The 10,967-nt window shown below is 37.0% G+C and overlaps 2 long non-coding RNA genes across 2 annotated transcripts; one reads left to right on the forward strand and one right to left on the reverse strand.

Annotated features, from left to right (window-relative positions):
• Positions 1 to 349: 349 nt before the first annotated feature.
• On the forward strand, positions 350 to 5,043 carry LOC138907110 (uncharacterized). Its single transcript, XR_011414853.1, has 2 exons — positions 350 to 1,486; positions 4,328 to 5,043. It is a non-coding gene; the product is annotated as an uncharacterized lncRNA (long non-coding RNA).
• Positions 5,044 to 5,152: 109 nt separating this feature from the next.
• LOC138908783 (uncharacterized) lies at positions 5,153 to 5,797 on the reverse strand. The gene is made up of 2 exons (XR_011415187.1): positions 5,682 to 5,797; positions 5,153 to 5,563 (listed from the first exon to the last, which is right to left on the reverse strand). It is a non-coding gene; the product is annotated as an uncharacterized lncRNA (long non-coding RNA).
• Positions 5,798 to 10,967: the final 5,170 nt, after the last annotated feature.

Raw genomic sequence — 10,967 nt, forward strand, 5'->3', positions numbered from 1 at the left:
GAATATTTATCACTGAAGTTTACCTGTATTTATTTAATGATTAGTGACATGATTGTATATACATATTTTTACAGGTGTTAGTGCATAAATCTCAAGCTCTTGCAAATAAGACTGAATATGACCTCCACTAACACCACAATAAAACTGGAAAAATATAAGTGGGTCAAACAATAATATCGGCTATAAAATTTTAATTTTCAAAAGTAGGAGAACAACCAGATAATCTAAAATACAAATACAATGATCGATTTTAGAAAAAACTTAAGAAATACTATATAATTATCTCCAACAGGGAACACATTATTATTTAGTTATAATGTTATAACTTATACTAGTATTATGCTTTTACTTTGACCAAGAGCGCGAGTTGGGGATGCCGATACATTCCTAACGCAGAAAACTATAGAAGCCTCATTTTTTATTAAACAAAAGAAAGGCCTGACAAGTCGCAACTACTATTTCTAATTTGTAAACGTGAGTTGACATTTATCCTCCCTCTCATGGCTAATGAATAGTACCTCATTCCCAGGCGTGAAAATGCATTATTCATCAACCCTCGGCTTTAGTTTGTCAACCGCGTGAAAAACACCACTGTATCGAAGAAGTTAAGTATATCGTATGTGAACCAATTGAATTCCTCATTAATCGCAACCGAGTATTGATAATAGATTTGTAGCATGAATAAGCTCTTCATAGTTAATTTTTGAATTAAACTCTTATCTTCAATCTATAACAATTACTTTTAAAGCAAGTTGATCAACGCTTGAGACTGAGACTTAGAGTGATGGATTGGTAGAGTGTCAAGAGTGGTGTAGCTTGGGACCTGTTAGAAGTGTCAGTTATGACCAACTGATGCTAGGATGCCAAGAGTAATGGCCTGAACTCAGAAGTCTCAGTTGTGACCAATTTTGTCCGCCAAAACTGAAAAAGAAAAGAAAAGAAAAAAAAACGAGTCAGAAGTGCGCTAGGGTTGTCATCTGAATTTAAAGAAGTGGTGCCAGCCTTTGTTGAGCTTAATGATCAGCAGACGAGGCCCAATGCTTGAAAGCAGTCTAGTCCTAGTCTTATTTTCATTTTTCAGCTCATTACAATGTAATAACTATGTGAGCCTAAGTGTATTATACCCGGCCCAATTGTAATAAGTATATAAGCATGATAATTCTCTAGAATTAAAAAAGAAAAGAAAAGAGAGAGATATTCAATTTCTAAATTTTCTGTCATTTCTCTCTCTTCAATTACCCGATCTAGGGTTCTTTTTCGAAATCTCAATCTCGATCGATTGAATATCACAAAATCTATTATGGCATCAGAGCGTGACATCCGATCCGTCTTGTTGCTAGCTTCCGTCCGATAGTACCTGTTGTCGGAGTTTCGACGTTTTGTGTTTGGTGCTGTGAGATTCGCCTGATTTGAGTCTAGGATTTTTTCGCGTTTTCATCTAATTCTATACTTACAAGGCCTTAGCTTCTTCAGGGATATAAATAAGGTGGGTAAAATTTGCTCCTTTCCATTTGCATGTCTCTAATCAACACGAAATGAAGGTTTTGTCTAAAGTTTGCGGGAAAAATTGATTTTCGTGCTGTTGTTCTCGTTTTTTCTTTATAGCTTTCATATGGTATTTTAATTTTCTTGAATTTTGTAGGTATATCATATAGTCATGGCGAGTCCTTAAGCCGTTAGTGATGGTTTTGTTGAGTCTACTAAAGATTCATCTCATCTCTTATATGTGCATCCGTCCAACAGTCCTGGTAGTCAATTGGTTGCTATTTATTTTAATGGAACTAGTTTTGTTCACTAGCGTAGTAGTATGTTAACTTCCTTGTCAACTAAGAACAAATTAGGGCTAATCATTGGTAAAGTCCCTCGGCCGCCACCTGAATCTCCCTGTTACTCCTATGGGGAACGATGTAATGATATGGTAAAAGCTTGGATTATTAAATAGACTAGGGAGATAGTAGTAGGTGTTATGTGTCTCACTACTGCTAAAGATGTATGGAGAGATATTAATGAAAGACTTGGGCAATCGAATGAGTCCAAATACATTCAGATCCAAAGAGAAATCAGCTCTACCTCATAGGGTTCTTCTGATATTGCCACCTATTTCACGAAGATGAGGACACTTTGGGATGAACTGAATTCTGCTTATGTTGGACCCACCTAATCTTGTGGAGCTCTACCCAAATTCATTGAAGATCAACATCTTTTCCAATTCCTCAGTGGACTAAATGAGTCTTATTCCACAGTCAAGAGCATCATCATGTTGATGTCTCCTCTCCCTCATATTAGTGAGTCTTACTCTCTACTTCAGCATGATGAAAGTCAAAAGGAGAATCAACCTCTAGCTCTTGGGTTTTCTAGTGACTTAACATCTTTTTTTGCTACTTCAAATCATCCATCCCATCATTTGAACCAACAATCTAACACCACGTCTTATAGTCAAAGGAACAATTATTGATTCAAAAAAGGTTTCATCCTCTCTATCTTGCAAGTATTGCAAGAAGCTTGGGCACACAGTGGATAAGTGCTACATGCTTCATGGCTTCCCTGATGATTTCAAGTTCTCGAAAAACAAGAGGTTACATCCTGTGTCCAAGTAGAAGAAAATCATTCTGATTTGGTACCTATGGCCAAACCTGGTGACTCCATAGCTTATGGTTTCGATAAAGAACAATGTCAACATCTTATGTCAGTATTCCAACAGGCTCATATCTCCCATGGTCATCATCCTCCTTTGGTGAAAATGTTACATATGCCAACTTTGTGGGTGTGTGTCACCTTCCAATGTTTCAGTTACCTGCAGTTAATTATGTTGTACATTGTTTGTCTCCTCAGTTAGGTAGAACTCCTTCGATGTTAGATTCATGTGCCACTAACCACATGACTTCACATAAATAATTTCTATACAATCTGCAGCCCTTACCTAAACCATACCTAAAAACTTTGCCCAATGGTTATAAAGTAAATGTCATATCCACTGTAATTACACTTGTACAACCAAACATGATACATATAATTATATCATAGTTACATCATGACAAACAAACAGATCATTGTAATTATTATATTGTGAAATTACTACCTTAGTAATTACAGAGTCTAGTAATTACATATGAATTTTCAAACAAACCATTAATAAAATTTTAGATAAGATAGTGTTACGTGACATCTCTTCGACGCATCTGTCTTTGGTGGTGCTCCCGTCGTCTCTACAGAAGCTTAGCTTTGAAAGCAGAAGAAGCTTACATACAAAGACAAAAATAATAATGAAACAAATGTAAAAATAATAATAGAAACAACACTTCCTTGTATTTTTCTCGAGAAAAAATTGATAGATACTTTGAATTGCTTGATTCAAAACAAGCATTGGAGTTTGAGATACTAAATCTACAAATGTTCCTACAGGAAAAGAGAGAGAACTTGCTAATGCAGGGAAAGAGTTCAAACCGATTATATGCCCAAAGAACGTAAAACGGACATTATTTTCCACGTTCATTTACAATTTAAATAGAAAAAAATGATACTACATAAATTTCTTCCATATTATTTAGATAAATGTCTTGGGTTATTTATATATCTCTCGTAAAATATAAATAGGATAATATTTTGTGATGAACTACAAAATCAAAATTTGGAAAGTAGTGCCACCAAATCTAATATATGTATAATTTAGATTATATCCATTTTGATTTGTCCGTGGGTGGGTAGGTTGGGTATAAGATATAGGTCATCTTTAAGTTTGTTTTATTTGTGAGTTTCAAGTGTTTATGACATAAAAAAATAATTTATCTTGCTGTGTCATATTATTTTAAGACAAATTTGGTTGTTATTTTATTAGAGAAAAGCACTATATTGAGTGATTTTATTCATACAAAATAAAGTATAGCATTTCTGGATGGGATAATATATAATTACCCCATTGGGGTAGTACTAAAGTGTCAGTTGCACCCCTTAAAAATACGGGTGTCCTATGACCCTCCCTGTATATATTTTTAGTGAATTAAAATACACCTTCGTGGCCAGCTGGCACACATCGTGTCTGCACGATTTTTGAGCGCATGAATGATATAATTTATACTTCCATGCCTTTATTTAACGGTCACATACCATTTATTTAATTAGGTTAGAATTCTTTCTCTTTTTTCACACCCAATTTCATCCGCCATTGAAGCTCGATTTTGGTGAATCGAAAGGGATTTTTTTTGCATTGCAGCCTTCTTGTATAGTATTAACTTCTCCTCCTCAATCTTTAATTTTCTTAGTCATATTTTACGGATTGTTTTTAGGGTTCTCTATTGAAATTAATCTGGGCTAATTCTTCGTTTTTCAGTGTTTGAAATGGAAGCAATTAACTTGAATCAACTTTGTATGGACGAGCATGACCCAATGTTGAATCTGAAGGTGCGTTGCCAGCATGGAGATTTGCTGTCATTGCAAACTTCTTGGTCGACTAGGAACCTTGAAAGACGGTTCTGGTCTTGTCCATACTATGGTGTAAGTATTTGGACAATTGTATTGATATTGTCCCTATTTTCTGGTTACTTTAAAATGATTTATATCTCTTCAAATTTCAGACCAAGTCTTGTAAATATTTTCGATGGAGGGGTGCTATTGATGACCGTTCTAGGTTTGTCCTTCCACGATTGGTGAATAAATTGAGGGAGATTGAAGAAGGATTAGCCAATTATGAATCATTGAAGACTCAATTGGTGAAAATTGAGCATGGGATAGAGAATGAATAATGGACGGAGGTTGAGCAAGAGTTAGAGGGTCATCAGATGATCAATCAAGGGTTGAACCAAAAGGAGAAGATGAATCACAGCTGGAATCTTTATAATAGGAAGGGCATCTTATGTATTTTGCTGTGTCTGATTATATGTTATCTGTTTATGTAGTAATCGTTCAAATTCTATGTAGTTTGTTAGAGTTAATCTCCGATTTTTTTGACATTAACTGTAGTTCGGAGCTCCAATTCTCTGTAGTTTGTAGGAGTTAATCTCCATTTTTTGGTTGAACAACAATGAATGAAACTTGAGTTTGTACATATATGCTGCATGTGTATAGTTACATAAGAATAATGGACGACATTAACTAAAGAAATACCAAACAGATCATTTGCTGCATGTGCATAGTTACAAGAGAACAATGAACGACATTAACTAAAGCAATACCAAACAGATCATTTGCATAAATTGTTTGAGTCTGCTATAAGCAGAATAGGTAACCAACAAAACAAGTGCAGTATCAACAAAAAGAAGCCAACATACAGGTGCAATATTAACAAAAGGAAGTACTTAATCTACATAATACATAGTCTAAATAGTTAAAGGTTCTAAATTCCAGATGTTGTGTTCTGGCTTGCATTCTTTGCTGCAACATCCCTCTTTGATCTTGTTTGAATTATTTTATCTCCCCTCATTTTTTGTAGTCTCCTTGAGGTTATTGTTGCTTTTCCTTTCCATTTCACTCATGTTCTCGGCTGATATCCAATGTCTCTAGTAACCTTTGCTGAACTTGTAACTGTTCTTGCTCCAAGATTCACAACCCTTTGACTTGGTAGGCCAGGCTGCAAGAAAGAAGAGCAATGCTAGTTAACCTAAGTTTTATTATCTACAAATTGAAGAACAACACTAAATACTTACATTGAAAGCAGTGTATCCACTGTCAACAACCATTAAACCAACCCCTACCATCCTTGGCCTTTTAAAAGGGCCAGAACCAGTTGGATTCCTTCCCTTTTCAGGAGCATTGTTAGCAGATCCCGGTGAACAATTAAACCAACCCTCCAAGCCACTTGAACTCTCAAAGCCACCAGTTCCCCTTCCCCTTCCTCTTCCCCTTCCTCTAGCATCCATTCCACTTCCCCTTCATCTAGTCCTTCTTCTTACAAAAGCACTTGTTGAACCAACATATGGCATACTTTATGAATCTGTAGGTGGAGCACTTTTCTTTCCCCTATCTCTTCTAGAAATACTTGTTGAACCACAAGATGATGAAGCAGCAGCAGCAGGTGGGGCACTTCCCCTTCCTCTACCTCTTTCTCTTCCTCTTCCAGCATATGGAACAGATGCTAAAGCAGCAACAACATCAATTGGTGAAGTAGGAGCAGAAACAATTGATAAAGCAGCAATAGTAGTAGTAGCAGCAACAACAACAGATATTGAACCTTCAGCATGTGGACAACCTCTCTTATTGTGTCCCTTTGCTTTACACAAATTGCAAGTCACTTGGCCCCCACACCTACTCAACTTTCCTATTTTTCTGGATTCAGTGACTTCTTTCCTTCTTAGTCAACTTTTTAGGGCGATTTTTTAATCCTTTGCTAGAGTCGTAGTTTCATTATTTAAATTAGTTTTTTGTAGTTATATTCATAGTATGTAATTACTTTTGGATAGATTTGGGTCGTTCGGAGTCGGAAAATCAAGGGAAAGGCATTCTTATTGACTGACTGAGCTTGGTTCGAGGTAAGAGACTTGTCTAACCTTGTGTTGTTGTAATAATTTGTGATATGTGAGCGCCGTATACGCGAGGTGATGAGTGCGTACACGGGCTAATTGTGAAAATTCCGGTTTTTGCTGAGTAGTCTTCTTTTAAATTCCTTAACTGAATTGACTTAGCATGTGTAGTTGTTATGTTTAGTCTAGTATCGCATGTCTACGTGTCTTAAACTTTACTTGAAATTCGTGCAACATGCTTAGTTGAATTTCATGTTTCCTTGATTATTATATTCGGTCTTTAACTGTAGTATTCCTTGTCGTAAATTCGTTGTCCCATAATTCATAAGTTGTATATTTACTTTTGGGACTACGAGGTGGTACCTCGGGAGATTCCCTGTTGCATATTTACTTTTGGGACTACGAGGCGGTACCTCAGGAGATCCCCCTATCGTGTATTTACTTATGGGACTACGAGGCGGCACCTCGGGAAATTCCCTTGTTGCATATTTATTTTTGGGACTATGAGGCGGCACCTCGGGAGATCCCCCTGTTGCATATTTACTTTTCGGACTATGAGGCGGTACCTCGGGAGATGCCCCTGTTGTGTATTTATAGCTGGTACTACGAGGCGGTACCTCGGGAGCGCCCCTGTTGGTTTACCTCTATTTGTTGTGTTGTTACCTTTCTGTAATTTCTTGTTGTTCATTTCTCAGTCATTCATTGTATTATTATATTTTCTGCCTCATTTCCTTTTATTCCAGTAGGGCCCTGACCTGACCTCATCACTACTCTACCGAGGTTAGGCTTGGCACTTACTGAGTACCGTTGTGGTGTGCTCATACTATACTTCTGCACATCTTTTTGTGCAGATCTATGTTCTTCCTACCTGACCAGATACTAGTGAGTTGGACCGTACAGGGAGATTTCAAGGTATATCTGCCAGCGTCCGCAGACTTCTGAGTCCCCCTCTATTCTTATTATGTTGCTTCCCTTATTCCCTTTAGACTTTGATGTATAGAAACACTTAGTATTTTCTCTTAGAAGTTTGTAACTTATTTCTACCGGATTTTGGGAGTTGTATCTATTTCGAATCGTAATTTGATTTATGTTATATGTTGAGATTTGAGTTTCAGTTTTATATTTCTATTATTTCGCATAATTGTTACCTAGTCTTAGAAACTAGGTGCCATCACGACATCCTACGGAGGGAAATTGGGGTCGTGACAGAGAGCCAACTGTTGAGGGTGACCAAATAGAAGTTGATGATGATGTTTTAGAAGAAGGTGAATCTGATAAAGATACTTAAAGTAGCTCAGCTTCTGAACATGATGAGCTGTTTGAAGAAGGTGTTGAAGACTATGTTAGTGATGTGCATGAAGAGTTTAGAGATTTCAGGCAAGAGAGAAGGTCTTTTCAGAGAAAAAAAATAAGAGGGTAAGAGCACCTGACAGTAAAAAAGTTCCTTTAACTGAAGGAAGTCCTAAATCAAAACCTGATTTAGGATATGATGAGCGTGTTGCTGCCCAATAAACTCCTGGCCAAAAAAGGAATTTAGATGGTATTTTTTGTGGTGATGAACTTTACTATGGAAGCTCTGAAGCAGGCAGTTTTGAAACAGATTATGAGGCAGATGGGGAAGAAGTTGAACAGAAGATAAAATCTTTCAAGAGGAAGAAGGATACTAAAAGAATTATATTTGAACTACTTGTGAGAAGATTGTTTGGGAATTGGGACTTGTATTTGAGAATGTTGATAAGTTTAGAGAAGCAGTGACAAAATATGCAATTCAAGAGAAGAAACAGATTGAAAAGTATGTGAATGAACCTGGAAGAGTTAGAGTGAAGTGTAGCAAAGAGGTTGTAAGTGATTATTGTTTGCAAGTGTTAATGAAAATAGTAATAACTTTATGGTTAAAACATACTACCCAATTCACAAGTATGTAGAAACTAATAGAAACCATCTTTGCAACTCCAAATATTTGGCCAAGCGATTTAGGGACAGAATCATTGAACAACCAAACATAAGGATTTTTAAGTTTCAAGAGACTATAAGAAAAGAATTGGGTATTCATGTTGGCAAGACAACTGCTATGAGAGATAGGGCCAAGGTGTTGACAGAAATAATGGGTGATCACATTGTTGAATTTAAGAGAATTCATGATTATAGGGATGAAGTACTAAGAACCAATTCAGGTAGCACTTGTGTGTTTAAAGTTGGAGAGAGAGATGCAAATGGTAAGCTTGTGCTTCTGTCATTTTATGTCTATTTTGATGCTTTGAAAAAAGCATTTCTATATGGTTTGTAGAAGGTGTATTGGTTTGGATGGTTATTTTCTAAAGGGGGCATGTAAAGGACAACTATTGGTGGTTGTGTGTAAAGATGGCAATAATCAAATGATGCCCATTGCCTTGGCTATTATGGAGTATGAAAATGCAACTACATGGTCATGGTTTGTGAAGTGTGTGCAACATGATCTTCAACTAGGAGATGGCATAAATCTGACACTAACTTCAGATATGCAAAAGGTCATTTCTATTCCATAACTGATTCTCTAATTCCATATCATCTCTTTTTAATTATTTATTGACAATTTATTTTCTTGTAGGGACTGGAGTATGCTATAAGAGAACTTCTACCAATGGATGAACATAGGATGCATGCCATACACATCTTAGCGAATTGGTCAAAACACTTGAGGGGTATTGAGAGAAGGAATGCATTTTGGAGGTGTGCAAAATCCATATATAAAGCTGAATTGAAAATAAATCTGGATGAACTTAACATGTTAGGAAGTAATATTGTTGAGGATTTGTTGTACTACAATAAAAGAAAGGTGGTGTAGGATTTACTTCTCAAAGTTTAGTAAGTGTGATGTGGTAGACAACAATATGGCTGAGAGCTTCGATGCATGAATTTTAGCTGCAAGGCACAAAACAATAATTACTATGTTTGAATAGATTAAATTGAAGATGATGAAGAGGATTGCTCAGCTAAGAAACTTCTCAAATACATGGATAACTGACATATCTCCTATGGCTTTGAAGAATTTAGAAGAAAATATTTCAAAGTCAATGAAATTCACAATTCATTGTAATGGTGAATATGGTTATGAAATAGAGGAAGGGCCATATAAGAAGCACATTGTAAGTATGGATAATCTAAGTTGTAGTTGCAGAGCATGGCAACTTAGAGGCATTCCTTGCCAACATGCCATTACAGCAATGCATTTCAAGAGACTAGAGCCTATAAGGTATGTTGCTCACAGGTATACCAAAGAAACCTACCTCAAGACTTATTCACACTTTATTCAACCAATGAATAGTATGGACATGTGGCCACAATCTAAAAATCTACCACTAGCACCTCCTGAAATCAAGCCAATGCCAGGGAGGCCAAAGAAACTAACGTCTCGAAATCGGATAAAAGTCACAAAATACGAACACCCATTCGATATCGAGTTCACCCATACCAAAATTACACAAATCCGATATCAAGACCTCAATTAAAATCTCAAAATTCGACCTAACGATCTTCCACCTTTTTCCTCCAATTTCTCAACCCAAATCCTTAATTAAATGAAGAAATTCATGATAGATTAGTGGATATTAATCAAAAATGAGTGTAGAATCCTTACCCAAATGTTTCGTCTGAAAATCCATCAAATTTTTGCCTCAAACCGAGCTCTCTAAATCCCAAAATGAAAATGAGATCAAACCTTCGTTTTTTTTTTTTTTTTCTGCCCAGTCAAACCGCATCTGCGGCCCAAGTATCGCTTCTGCGATGCCGCACCTGTAGAAAATCATCGCAGGTGCGGAAAACACTTAAGTTCTGGACTTTCTCTTCTGCGGAAAAGGGCCCGCATTTGCGGAACCACTTCTGCGGTACAAGGATCGCACGTGCGACCCAAAGTGCTTCTGCGCTCCTGCCATCGCAGAAGCGAAGGCGCTTCTGCAGAAAATATTTCGCTTCTGCGACCACTGTTGGGCAAGGCTAGCTCCACATCTGCGACTCAAAGCTCCCTTATGCAAGTCAAACAACCCAGCATCAGCTATTCCTCTAAGTCTAAAAATGATCTGAATCACACCCGAGGCCCCCGGGACCTCAACCAAAAATATCAACAAGTCCTAAAATATCATACGAACATAGTCAGGCCTTCAAATCACATCAACCAACACTAGAAACACAAATTATGCATCGATTCTAGCCAAATGAACTTTAGAACTCCAAACTTCTACATCCGATGCCGAAACCTAACAAATCAAGTCTAATTGATCTCAAATTTTGCACACAAGTCATAAATGGCATTACGGATATGTTTCAACTTCCGGAATCGAAATCTGACCCCGATATAAAAAAGGCCACCCCGGTCAAACTTTCAAAAATTTACCCAAGTTTCCAACATTCGCCAATTAGCGCCGAAATGGCCTACGAACCTCCAAAACAACATCCGGACACGCTCCTATGACCAAAATAACCCTTCAGAGCTATTGAAACTGTAAAAACTCCATTCTGAAGTCTTCTTCACACAATTCA

This window comes from Nicotiana tomentosiformis, chromosome 3, assembly GCF_000390325.3.
Source record: "Nicotiana tomentosiformis chromosome 3, ASM39032v3, whole genome shotgun sequence".
Lineage (NCBI taxonomy): Eukaryota > Viridiplantae > Streptophyta > Magnoliopsida > Solanales > Solanaceae > Nicotiana > Nicotiana tomentosiformis.